This window comes from Peromyscus leucopus, chromosome 4, assembly GCF_004664715.2.
Source record: "Peromyscus leucopus breed LL Stock chromosome 4, UCI_PerLeu_2.1, whole genome shotgun sequence".
NCBI classification, from domain to species: domain Eukaryota; kingdom Metazoa; phylum Chordata; class Mammalia; order Rodentia; family Cricetidae; genus Peromyscus; species Peromyscus leucopus.
Genome location: NC_051066.1, coordinates 47,915,713 through 47,928,147, shown reverse-complemented (window position 1 = coordinate 47,928,147; position 12,435 = coordinate 47,915,713).

Genomic DNA, 12,435 nt, shown 5'->3' with positions numbered 1-12,435 from the left:
ATGGATGCTGCTCACAGGCTAAGGGAAGGGCGTGTGAGTTCACCTATTAGCCCCACGGTGGTGTCTCCATGTCGGGTCATTTTTTCTTCATTTTCCTTTCTGTTGGTATTTTCTGATATGCTCTCTTCCACAGCTGTGGTTCTCAGGGGAGATTGATCAGGCCCCCTCGCCTCCTCAGGCTTTCACCTCCGCAGTGGCTTGTCCTGCTTCCCATCTGCCTTGCTACATGGTTGCCTCAGTCTGTTTAGGCCTCTGAAAATACTCAACCTATTCCACCTCCTCAAAATAAATCCTTTGTGTGAACTTGGTGTTTCCTGACGGATTCTGACTAATATAAAGGGAAAAATACTGATCTGGTCGTACTGTGACCCTAGTCTCGCCCCAGGCAGGCACCTTCAATCCCTGTAACCCACTTGATGGAAATGGAGAGCAGGCTCTCTGGAGCTCTTCTCTGACCTCCACATGTTCACGTGACCCCTGTGCACCCCTAGCCCCCATGCACACAGAGATAAATAAATAAAAATGTAAAACCATCTAAGAAGCTGGATAAAGAACTGAGAGTCAGTACCATTCCTGCGTCAAGCTGGCCTCCTTAATGTTCCACCGGAAACGGACAGCTCACATTCTGTCTCATTGTGAATGCATGGGTACGTTCAGTGAGACAAAAATCAAAGATGCAATCACAGTGTCTCCCTTCCTTTTTCCTAGACAAGAGGTTTGGGGGTCAGAAAGTTGTACTGCTCAGAGGTCAAGGACCTGCCTAGAATTCATGAGGACCTGGGGGTTCTGGTCTCCAGTGCTGAAAGAAAAAAAAAATGTCCCAGTCACTTGTCCAAGGTCAAGTGACTCACAGCTGAGATTGCGATTCATGATGCAAGCCAAGCCCTAAAAGTGGTCAAAGGCTCCTTAATGAAATAGAAGGATTAGTGTTTTAAAGTCGGAGCCCCGCTAATGGGGCGAATATGCTTTCATCAGGGGAGGCATGTCAAAGGCAGGCAGGTAGGTTATCTCCAGGAATTAGTTTATACACTGGGAGGGGTGACTCCCTGGGTACACCAAATACCAGAGATGACTAATACTGAAAATAAGAAAATATAACAAACAGCTTGGAACCGTTGTTGACAGAGAGTATTTAAAAACACATTCATGCTGACAGACTGAGGTGGTTAGAGCCTCAGATAAAGCTAGGAGTTAGCAAGTGAATGGAATGCCCTGAAACATGTTTCTCATAATCAAGGTCCCACACACAAACCAAGTTTTATAAGTACATTGGGCTGTGTGAGTGGGACATTGTACCGTGTAAGGAACTGGGCTATGCAATTAATGAGGACTCCAAACCATAGCTCTACCTTTGGAGTTTTTTTACTGGGCCTTTCTGGTCGGCAGGTATTCTAATGATAATCCTCCCGTCGCAGATGCAGTTTTTAAAGGGCTTTCATAGGCAGCACACCTCAGAAATAGGTTTCCAGAATTTGACCTCACACTCATAGACCTCAGGGCCTTAGTGAAGTGTGAAAGGATCATGTAAGCATGAAAAAGAACTCTTGACTAGAAGAGAGAGTCTCAGTCTTTCCCTTTCAAAAAATTTATTTTGTTTGTGAGTGAGTGAATGTGTGTGTGGGGGGGGGGGGAGGGAGGGAGGGGGAGGAGGGAGGAGAGGGGAGGAAGGGAGGGGAAGGGAGGAGGAAGGGAGGGGAGGGGGGAGGGAGGGAGGGGGAGATAGCAGAGGACACCTGTGGGAGTCAGTCCTCTCTTCTACCATGTGCCTCCTGAGAGTTAGGACTCATCAGGATCATCAGGGTTGGTCCTTTACCCATTGAACCATCTTGCTGTCTCCAGAGAGATACTAGATATTTTCTAAATAAAATTTACAGGCAAATAGTTTAAATGTATCTTACTAGATCTTGGGAAGGCTTACTTGTATCTTTGTTAACAGGTGAACGTCTTTTTAAAGAGAAAACTGGTCTAAGTCCAATTTTCACTTGTTCTTCAGAGCAATCCCTGTGTTTGATTCTGTTTGTTTGTTTGTTTGTTTGTTTGTTTGTTTGTAGACAGTCCTCACTGGAACTCTGATTAGGTGGCGCTGGCTGTCTTGTGAGCCTCACAGACCTGCCTGTTTCTGCCTCCCCAGGACTGGAATTACAAGCATGTTTGATACGTTATTTTATTTTTTGAGACAGGGTCTCATGGTTTGGCTCTGGCTGGCCTGGAACTGGCTATGTAGAACAGGCTAGCCTTGAACTCACAGAGATCTGCCTGCATCTGTCTCGAAGATGCTGGGGATTAAATGTGTGGGCCACTAGTGTGAAGTCTGCTTTGGGCCTTTTTTCTGTAGGTGCTAGGTACTGAGCTCAGGCCTTCGTGTTTGTGTGACTGGTGTTTGACTGACGGTGCTCTCTCCTGGTCCTCCAAAGCTTACTTTTGTCCCAAGCTAACTTGGCTCCATCATTAACATGTTCTTTCTATGGGAGCCCAGGCCCTTGAGGCTTCAGGCAGGCATCAGTTTGGAGGCAGGTAGAATGAGGCACTTGGGTTTGCTGCTAGCCTGCGTGACATGCACAGCGACCAAACACTGGGCTATAATTTGCTAACCAGTGACAGAACAGCTTTAGTATTATTTAGGGTCTCAACCAGGTGGATGTGAACAAAACACAGATGGGAAAACAGCATTTTTATTTTCATTACTACTGAATGGAATTGAGCAACAGTCTTTAATTATGTGGGTGGATGACACTTGTATTTGCAGTAGCTATCACCTAACTACAATTGATACTTTTATGTCATAGGATTTTCACAGATATCATCTGAGATCAGCCTTTTTCTTTCAATGTAACACTAGTTACTACTGAGAATTGCAGTTAGATATTATTATTGAATCAATGCCAACAGATACTTTATTACATCACAAAGTTTACATTTATCTTCAAAGTGTTAGTAACTCCTTTGATTAGTTTCCTATAACTTTGGGTTTGGGATTTTTTTTTTTTTTTTTTTTTTTCAGACATTTTCTGTGTAGTTTGCCTTTTGATTTTGGTAGAGGTGGCCTGAACTCACAGAGATGCTGCTTGCCTCCGGTGCTGGGATTAAGGCGTGCACAACGCTGGTGGGTTTGGGATTTTTAATGCACTTAAAAACAATATTCTGAGGGAGAGGCCTTATTGGCTTGCCAAAGGAATCCATGTCACACAAATGGTTGGGGACTCCCCCCCCCCCCCCCCGCAAAACGTCTAAGGTTTATTTCTGCTTTTAAATCTATAAAGTGAACAGCTGGCCCTGTCAATCAAGGGAAGGCAACCAACTAAATCAGATTCACATCCTATAAAGTCCAGTTACCATCCTGATGTGATAGGTGTGTAAAAAACAGCATTTGAATGATTTGATGGTTATTTTAGGAATCAGCCTAGAAAAGCCTTGTGTCTTCTTAACCCAGCAAGGCTGTGGAATCTGAGTTCTCCTGACTCACACTCCCGAAGGAAGAAAAGGTTCGCCTCTGGATTGCTTCATTTTTATTTATGGACAGTCTGATTGATGTTCTGTTGGCACAGCCGGGCCTGAGAGCCGCAGTTAGGCTGTTTGTTGTGGGGACCTTGATTTTGCTCCAGCTTTCTTTCCTTCTGCTGAACTCTTTTCTTTTCTGACACCTCCTTGCCCCAACACTCAGACTTGCCTTCCTCCGAAGCCCCATGATGAGATTCTCCTTCTCCTCTCTCACTCTGTTCTAAAATGGAGTGATCACTTGGCTCTTGTGTGGAGCATTGGTGATCTGTGTTGATTCAATCATGAAAATTATGAATGCTTATTCATCACTTAGAATATATCAGGTGTATGTTTCCACCAATTTAATGCCTACAGCAATCCCATTTTACGGATGAGGAAACCAGACCACAAGGAAGACAGTTTGCAGCAAGAAAATAATGGGATTGTGAATCAAACTTGAGTAGTTTGGATAGAGACCTCACTTATATAGACACTGCTATCCTGATGATTTATTTAATGAATTATTTGTTGACATCAACATTTGCGCTTCTATAGATTTTCACTATTCTAAAATTGCCTTCATAAACATCTTAAAATATTTCTGGATGCTTTTGAGGCAAATTTTTAAATTGAAATTGCTAGATTAAAATATTTTAATCAAATAAACTGTCTCATAAAAGATCGTTGCGATTTTACCATAACTGTATCATGGCGGTCCTTCACACCATGCCCAATACAGTGTCACTGGTCTCTGTTTTGAAGCTGTTTGGTAAGTTGATGGATGGTGTGAGCACCTGTACAAGGTCACCAGGCTGGGGTTGGAGGGGCCACAGCAAGACTGAGGCTGTGACAACTTTATTAAGAGCACTCAGACTTTTTATACCCTTACCAGAAACAGAATACAGTGGCAATGGCCAGGATCAAGACACTGCAGTTGCCCAGGTTACAAGGCTGCTGGCCAGCTTTACAGGGACACGAGATCACTATCTGAGACCACTTGTCCCGTCAAGTCTCCATGCTTCTGTGACTTCTGAGGGAAAATGCAGAGAAACACAAAGTGGCCTGAACACTTCACCACCTGAGGGAGGGCCTCGGTTTCTCCGGAACTGGAAGGTACTCGGTGCCCGAAGAGTCACAGATTCTAACCTGAAAAACCTGTGACGTTGCCTCTCCAGGCACCTAGGCCAAGCCAACCCTATGGTTCCCAGCAGGACATAACATGATATTTTATTCATTTATTTTTATTTATTTATTTATTCATTTATTTTTCACGTGTTAGCTTTTTGTCACCGTGAAACATATATAGGGGAAACAGTTTAAAAGGAGAAAGCATTTACATCGGCTCACGGTTTCAGAGTTTCACTCCACAAATGGCTGGCTCCACTTTTTTTTTTTTTTTAGTTTGAAGTCAGTCTGGGCTACATGGTACCATGTCTTAAAAAAAAGAAGAAGAAAGTAAAAGAAAAGGAAAGGGAAGAACCACCAGAGCCAAGGCAATCGATAAAGTGGCAGTAGATTTAAAACAATAAATAGCGAATGTCTTATCTTCCTGCCTCCAGCATGAGGCCGAGTCTGGAAGTCTAGAGTCCAGGGCCCTTTCCTCCACATCCCCACAGTCTACAATTCCCACACAAGGGAAGGAAGTTCATAGTTTCTCTGTGTCTTGAAAGCTACCAGTCCTTGTTTTAGAGGTTAGCCCCTGGAGGAGCCAAGCTGAAGCTGCTTCCCACCAGCTGTTGTGAGTTCAAGAAGGTGACTGGGCCACCCAGAGTGGGGCCTGTGCCTGCGGTCAACAACGGACATCTCACCTGTGTTCTGCGTCTTTGATTGATACACTTAGTATCAGGCCTGTACAACACTGAGCTAGTATTAAACATAGTTTTGTTTAAACTATCATCCATTTAACAAAAATAACTCATGGCAAGGAAGCAAGAGGAAGAGAGGGGCTACTATTGAGTTAAAAGGAACCGGAAGCCGGAGCTACCACCTGTTCCGATGAGTCTCCAGAGGGGGATTTTTGTTGATGCTCTTCTGGTGTGTGTGTTTGTTTGAGATGGTTTCCTGTAGCCAAGGCTGCCTGCCCTTGGACTCCTGAGATCCTCCTGCCTTCGTTTTCCAAGTGCTGGCACTATAGGTGTGTGCCCAGCTAGAGGGCTTTTGAAAATCCTGAAATGACTGTTCGAGGCTGGTCCGCGGTTTTCTTCTCATTTTCCCCTACACCGTCTCTGCCCAATGGCAAGCCTCCTTCTGACTCTCACCACTCTGCCCTAGCCAGAGTTCCTTTAGTGGTAGAAACACAAGCCTGTTCCTTCCGTGGGACGTGAGAGAGCTTGGTCTGAGAGAATGTAGTGGCGGTGTTTGCTCAGCGTGTACCTGGGTTGGATCCCAGTACTCCAACTGAGAAAAGGGACAAGGAAATGTTCCCACAGTTCAGTCTTGGAGGCTGACCGTACGAACAGCATGCTGCGGGTGCCCTCACCAGGGGCATCTGGCTAGGGTTTCACCATTGTGGACAGAGCTCGGAGAGATGACATGGTACGGTGAGGCTGGCCAGGGACGACACCTGCTCTGTGGAGCAGTCACTTTTCTGTTGCTGGGATAGAACACCGTGACCAAGGCAACTTACGGAAGAGCTTCCGTGGGCTTACGGTTCCAGAGGGTGCGAGTCCATGAGGGCAGAGCAGAGACGGCAGCAGCCAGGTGCCTGAAGCAGGAGCTGAGGGCCCAGAGCAGATCACTGAGAATGGGCGCGTGGCTTTTAAACCTCAAAATGTGCCCGGTGTGACACACTTCCTCAGCAAGGCCACACCTCCTACGTCTACCCAAACAGTGCTGCCGACAAGGGAGCAAGTATTCAGACATCTGAGCCTATGAGGGACAGTCTCATTCAAAGCACCACACCCTGTAACCACAACTTCGTTGTGATAGCTATCCAGGGTCTCAGGAAAACTACAGCAATTTTTATACATGTGCAGTACCCTCTGTGATTTAACTGCCTCCCCCGGAGGCCCAGCCTCTTAGGTTCTACACCTGCCAAGGCTCACCTAACCCATGTACAGGACAGCACCCACCTTACAAAAGCTAAAAGAGGCAGGCAGGGTGGTACACCCTGTAGTCCTACCACTGTGGAACAGAGGCAGAAGGATCAGGAGTTGAAGGCCAGCCTTAGCTACACTACATGCATAAGCAAATTCAAGGCCAGTGGGCTACAGGAGAGCCTGCCTCAAAGCAAGCAGAACATTAAGGAAAAAAAAAAATGCTTTACTCATGAGACCTGTGACTGTTATGAAGCGTGGTTTGAATTTGCTTCAGCAAAAGTTGAATATGCTGGTTCAGTAGAGGTGCAGGGGTGTAGGAAATGGATCCTGTCCAGGGTCTGGGGCAGACATGGAACCTTGGCTTCTTCAACTCTTCCTCAGCAAGTCTGAATGGTTTTCTCCCATAGACTGGCTTTCTCTGCATCTCTCAGAAGAACCTGACTTCAGCAGGTCTGAATTTCATCTTTCCAGTTTCTACTTCAGAGCAGGAATCAGGGCATTTTTCTGAAAAGGCCCAGAGAGTAAATACCATGGGCTTCAGGGGCCGTGTGGTCTCTGCTTCAGCTGTGCGATTGCAGTGTGAAAACCGTGACACGTGATAAATACATACATGGATATGACTGTGTTCCAACAAAACTTTGATGACACAAATATGCACAGACTGAATGTAATTGTATATCTAGAATATACAAGAAACTCTCAGCTCATCAGGAAGGTAACAAGTGACCCACATAGAAAGTGAGCACATGAGTGTTGTGTGCCTGTAGTCCCAGCCTGGTTACAGAATGAGGCTCTACCTTAACAAACAACCTCTTCAAAAAAAAAAAAAAAAAAAAAAAAAAGGTCAGGAGTCCAAGGCTAGCCTCAGCTACACAGCAATTTTGAGACTAGCCTGAGCTACATGAGACTCATTTAAAAACAAACAAAAAGCAAGCCAAGGGGGCTGGGTGGTTCAGAGCACTGGCTGCTCTTCCAGAGGACCCCAGTTTGGGGTCCAGCACTCATACAGAGTGACTCACAACTGCCTGTCATTTCGGTTCAAAGCACCTCCAAAGGCACTCAAGTACCTAACCTTCCACCCAAATACACATAATAAATCCAATAAAATCTTTCAAAAAACTAAACCAAACAAGAAAATAGGCAAATGACTTGAATGAATACTTTAGGTCAACAGTTATTTAGATATTTAACCAAGCGCATGGAATGATCTTCAAAGTTGCTAATTGTTAGGGAAATACAAACTAAACCCACAATAAGACACTAGAACACTCTTAGGATGAGCAAAATAAAAAGAGCTATGATACAAAATTCCAGAAGGATGAAGAAAAACTGGATCTCTCATACATTGGTAGTGGGGATGTAAAATGGCACAGACACTGTGTAGTTCAATCTAGGAATGTCTTATTGTGACTTATGTCCTTTTCTCAAATAGTTCAATAGTGACTTTCCTGAGAATTTACTTCATAGAAATGAAAACTGTTTATATGAGAACTATTTGTAAAAAAGATATTTATTTGGAAATAACCGAAATCTCCTTTAGCAGGAGTGACTGAAACCTGTGGTCCATCCATACACGGGAATACTGCCCAGTAACAAAAAGAAGCAAATCGGTGCCACATGCAGCAGCTTAAAGGGGGCCATAAAGATGAGTGGCAAAGCCAAGCGAAGACATTAAGGGTTTTATGATCGATTTGTATAACATTCTTACAGAGATATAAACTATGACCAAGAGCTGGTCAGAGTCGGCAAGCGTCTGCAGGAAGATGGCAGCATGCGGCCCTGAAGGAAGACAGGGCGCTCCGTTGTGACGGACACTTCTCCATCTCGACTGTGATTGGGCTGTATGGTTCTCTATATGAAGAAATGTGGTAGACTGCACATACACAGAAAAGGCTGGGAAACTGGGGAGACCTGGGTCAGGTCTGTGGGCCTGGCAGCTGTACTGGGTCTGTGTTTTCCAAACTGTAATAGGGGAGCTGTGTGAGAGGCATTTGCTCTCCCTACATTTTGCAATTTAGTGAGTGCACAATTATGTCAAAAGACACTATGCCTACACACACACACACACACACACACACACACACACACACACACACACGTGAACACAGCAGCTTTATTCACAACAGTAAGAAGACAATAGCAGAAACAGCTCAGGTGCCCATCAGTAGGGAAACAGAAGAACTCTGATGTATTCATGTAAAATACTCAGGAGTTAAAAGGAATATAGAGAAGTGATGCTCCAACATTAATGAATTTCAGTCATCTTTCTTTCATACAAGAACTCTCATCAGAAGGTAAGAGCAACCACATGAGGTGGTGGCCTGTAGTCCTGGCCTGGTTACCACTGGTGCCGAGTAGTTCGCCCTGGAATGTGACGGAGTCAGAGTCAGGTGATATGAGGGTGGCCCGGGAAGGGAGGACTTCAACGCTTTAAACTTTGAAAAGGATTTGGATTACACGCACACAAAATCTCAGCAAATTAATACAATGTCTGTGCATTTCATTACATGTAAATATGAAATAAAGATGTAAAATCTAAATGAATAATAAATTTATTGTATGTGTACTAATGTACTGGGGGAATAATCTGACATTTGTGATTTCTTTTGAAATGCATTGAAAAGCTAGGTAATAAAAGAGAATGGAACCTATGTGGTTGGTGTTTGGTAACACACAATAAAGTTATATAAACTTCAATGTATGTTTAAAATCTTCCCAACACAATGAGGAAAGTTCTGACTCTCATGTAATACAGACCCTGCTTGAAATACACTGTTCTCCGTGTGAGCCAGAGATCACACAGCAACAGAGGTGCAGAAATTAGCTCCTGAGTTTGTTTAGGTTCTAAATGTTTAATGTACACAACCATGGTAAGAAAGAGAAGGAACTGTAAAAATCATCATCATCTTTTTCTGATAAGATCTTGCTTTATAGTCTTTACTAGCTTGTGCTAAGTGCCCAGGCTGGCCTGGAGCTTATTCACTAAGTAGTCCAGGCTGGCCTGGAGTTTGTGGCAATACTCCTGCTTCTCAAGTGTATAGCCAACACTCAAAAATTATTGAATTGAAGCTAAATCATGGTATGAGTAGTCAGTAATACTGGTGTTTACTGTCGTTACAAACTATCATTTCTGAAGTACTTCCAATTGTTGAACAAAGAGCCATTTTCTGTCTATTTGTGCATAAACTCTGCCTTATCCAAATTTAGTTCAAAAATGGAAATTCAGTTGTCACACACACACACACACACACACACACACACACACACACACCTACCAGGAGCTGGGCTATAGCAAAAGCATTGCTTAGTATGCACAGAGGACTGGGCTCTTCTATCTTCAGCACTGGGGTGGGAGCGCAGGTCACCCAAAACAAACCCTCAGTAAACCCCTCCCAGGCCCTTCCTGTCCTTCTGCACAGGCCCCACTTCCCTCCTGTACAAAGGGGAAACAATGGCTCACCCCTGACGAGGGTTACTTCAACAGGACACTTTACATACATCAAGACCAGTGGCAGACAGAAACTGTCCAGTACACACGGCTGCGACGGAGGCTCATCACAGGGTAAGGACAGCCTTGACTACACAGGAAATTCTGGGGAGTCGGGGTGGAGGCAAGGGAGAGAGAGAGAACATGTCCCCCCCCACCTTGGTTTAAAAAAAAAGTATATGTAAGGTTTAATAAAATGCTCAAAAGTTGAAAACTATGGACTATCTTAATTTAAACAGAACAAAATCATCTCCTCACTTATTAGTTCAATAGCAACAGTGACAGGATTTGTTTTGTTTCTCCCAGAGTTGTGATAAATCCTGGGCAAGTCCAAGAACAGTAAGCGTGCTCTGTCACTCGGGAACACAGTAACATCTGCACTTGCTGAGAAGCGCACTGCTTCGGAGTGAGCAGGGCAGACACTGCAGGCCCATGCCTCGGGGCCGCATGCACTGCAGGATGTTCGGCGTGCTTGCTACTTCAGCACTGGGAACTGATCCCAGCGCCTCATGCACAAGAGCCAAGTGCTCCACCACTGAGCTCAATCCCCAGCTCAACTTCTTGGTATGAGTGGCATTTAAGTTTCCTCCATTCTTTTCTATCTCCAGTATCTTTTGGCATCTTTTTTATCAACCATCCCATTACCAGTCATGCAGCCTACATTCCCATAAACTGTGTCAACTGGCCAAAACTAAACAGCTGTAGCTAATCCTGTTAGCTGGACACAGCTTTCTTGTGTGCGAGTGTGCGTGAGTGCACACACATACACACACACACACACTTATTTATTGTTAGATCCCCTGGAGCTGGAGTTACACGAGGCTGTGTAGCCCAGTATGGCCTGTAACCGTGGATCCCAGGCTAGCCTCCAGCTTGTGGCAACCCTCCTGTATCACAGGTATGAACCATCAGGCTCGGCTCACACTAGGAGTCTCTTAGTGGTCATGCTACGCTGAGACTAGAAGTAATCCATCCCTTCTCACCACGAATCTCATAAATGTCTCAACTGCCTTTCTAAATACATGGGTTTCTTTCAACTATCTCTCACTCTCTCACTCACACACACACACACACACACACACAGAGAGAGAGCAATGATTTAAAGAAGAAACTCTCAATGACCGCCAAAGACTCTGCCAAGACTGAAGTCGAAAGACACTGCTCCAAACGCTCTCACCATGCACAGCAGGTGCACGGCCGTGTGGCGCCTCTACAGCAGGTCCTTTCTTCTTCTCTCCGCTGTGCTCTTTCTTCTCTTTAGATTTCTTTTTCAATGTGTAAACTTGTGGGTCAGGTGTGGGGTGCATTCCAGCACTTGAAAGGTGGAGGCAAGGCAGAGTGCTGCGAGTTTGAGGCTAGCCTGGTCTACATAGTGTAGCAAGGCAGTCAGAGCTACATAGTGAGACCTGGTCTAAAAAATACCCACCCCCGGGCCCACGAGCATGCATGCACACACAAACAAACAAACAAACCCCAAGCCCAAACAAACAAACAACCTCCCCCACCCAAACAACAAAGCAAAAACAAATCAGCAAGGTGTGACCACGCTAGGCAGGGCTGGGCATGCACCTGTTAACTGCTCTATAATTATAATGCTGTCTCTAAAATGCTCTCGGCGCTTCTGAGACACTAAATAGAGCTAGCTGTTAAGTATAAAGGAGACTGAATTTTTCAAAGAGTAGATCCAAGTACTAGACTTTAACATGTTACTACCTTGCTCATGAAGTGATTATTTCTACATTCTCAGATGGCAATTCTACATAGGATCACCTTCAGAAAGACTTCTTTTTAGCTTACATATATTCTACGATGTCAATGCATACTAGTATCCATAATCTGGAAACCCAAAATGCTCTAAAAACTGAAACTTTTTTAGTGCTGACATGATGTCATGAGTACAAAATTCAACACCTGATCTTATGTGTTGGGTCACAGTTAAAACACAGATGGGCACACTTAAAATAGTGCATAAAAGTGCCTTTAGGTTATGTACACAAGATACATAGTTTTTGTGGGTTTTTTTGTTTGTTTGTTTTTATTTTTCAAGACAGGGTTTCACTGTGTAGGCCTGGCTGTCCTGAAACTCACTCTGTAGACCAGGCTGGCCTCCAACTCACAGAGATTCTCCTGCCTCTGCCTTTGAGTGCTGAGATTAAAGGCGTGAGCCACCACCGTCTGGCTACAAGATATGTATTAAACACACAAAAAGATTTCATGCTTCAACCTTGAACCCATCACCAAGATCTTATAACGTACCTACCTGCAAATATTCTAAAATCAAGGGAAAAATTGAATTACAAAACAATTTTGGTCCTAAGCATCTTGGATAAAGTATATTCAATCTGTAACTTTCTATGCACAAAAAGATGATTTTAGATTTGTTCCCTTTATTTCTTGATTGTATAGATCCTGCTACTAACTCTTTGATTTGTA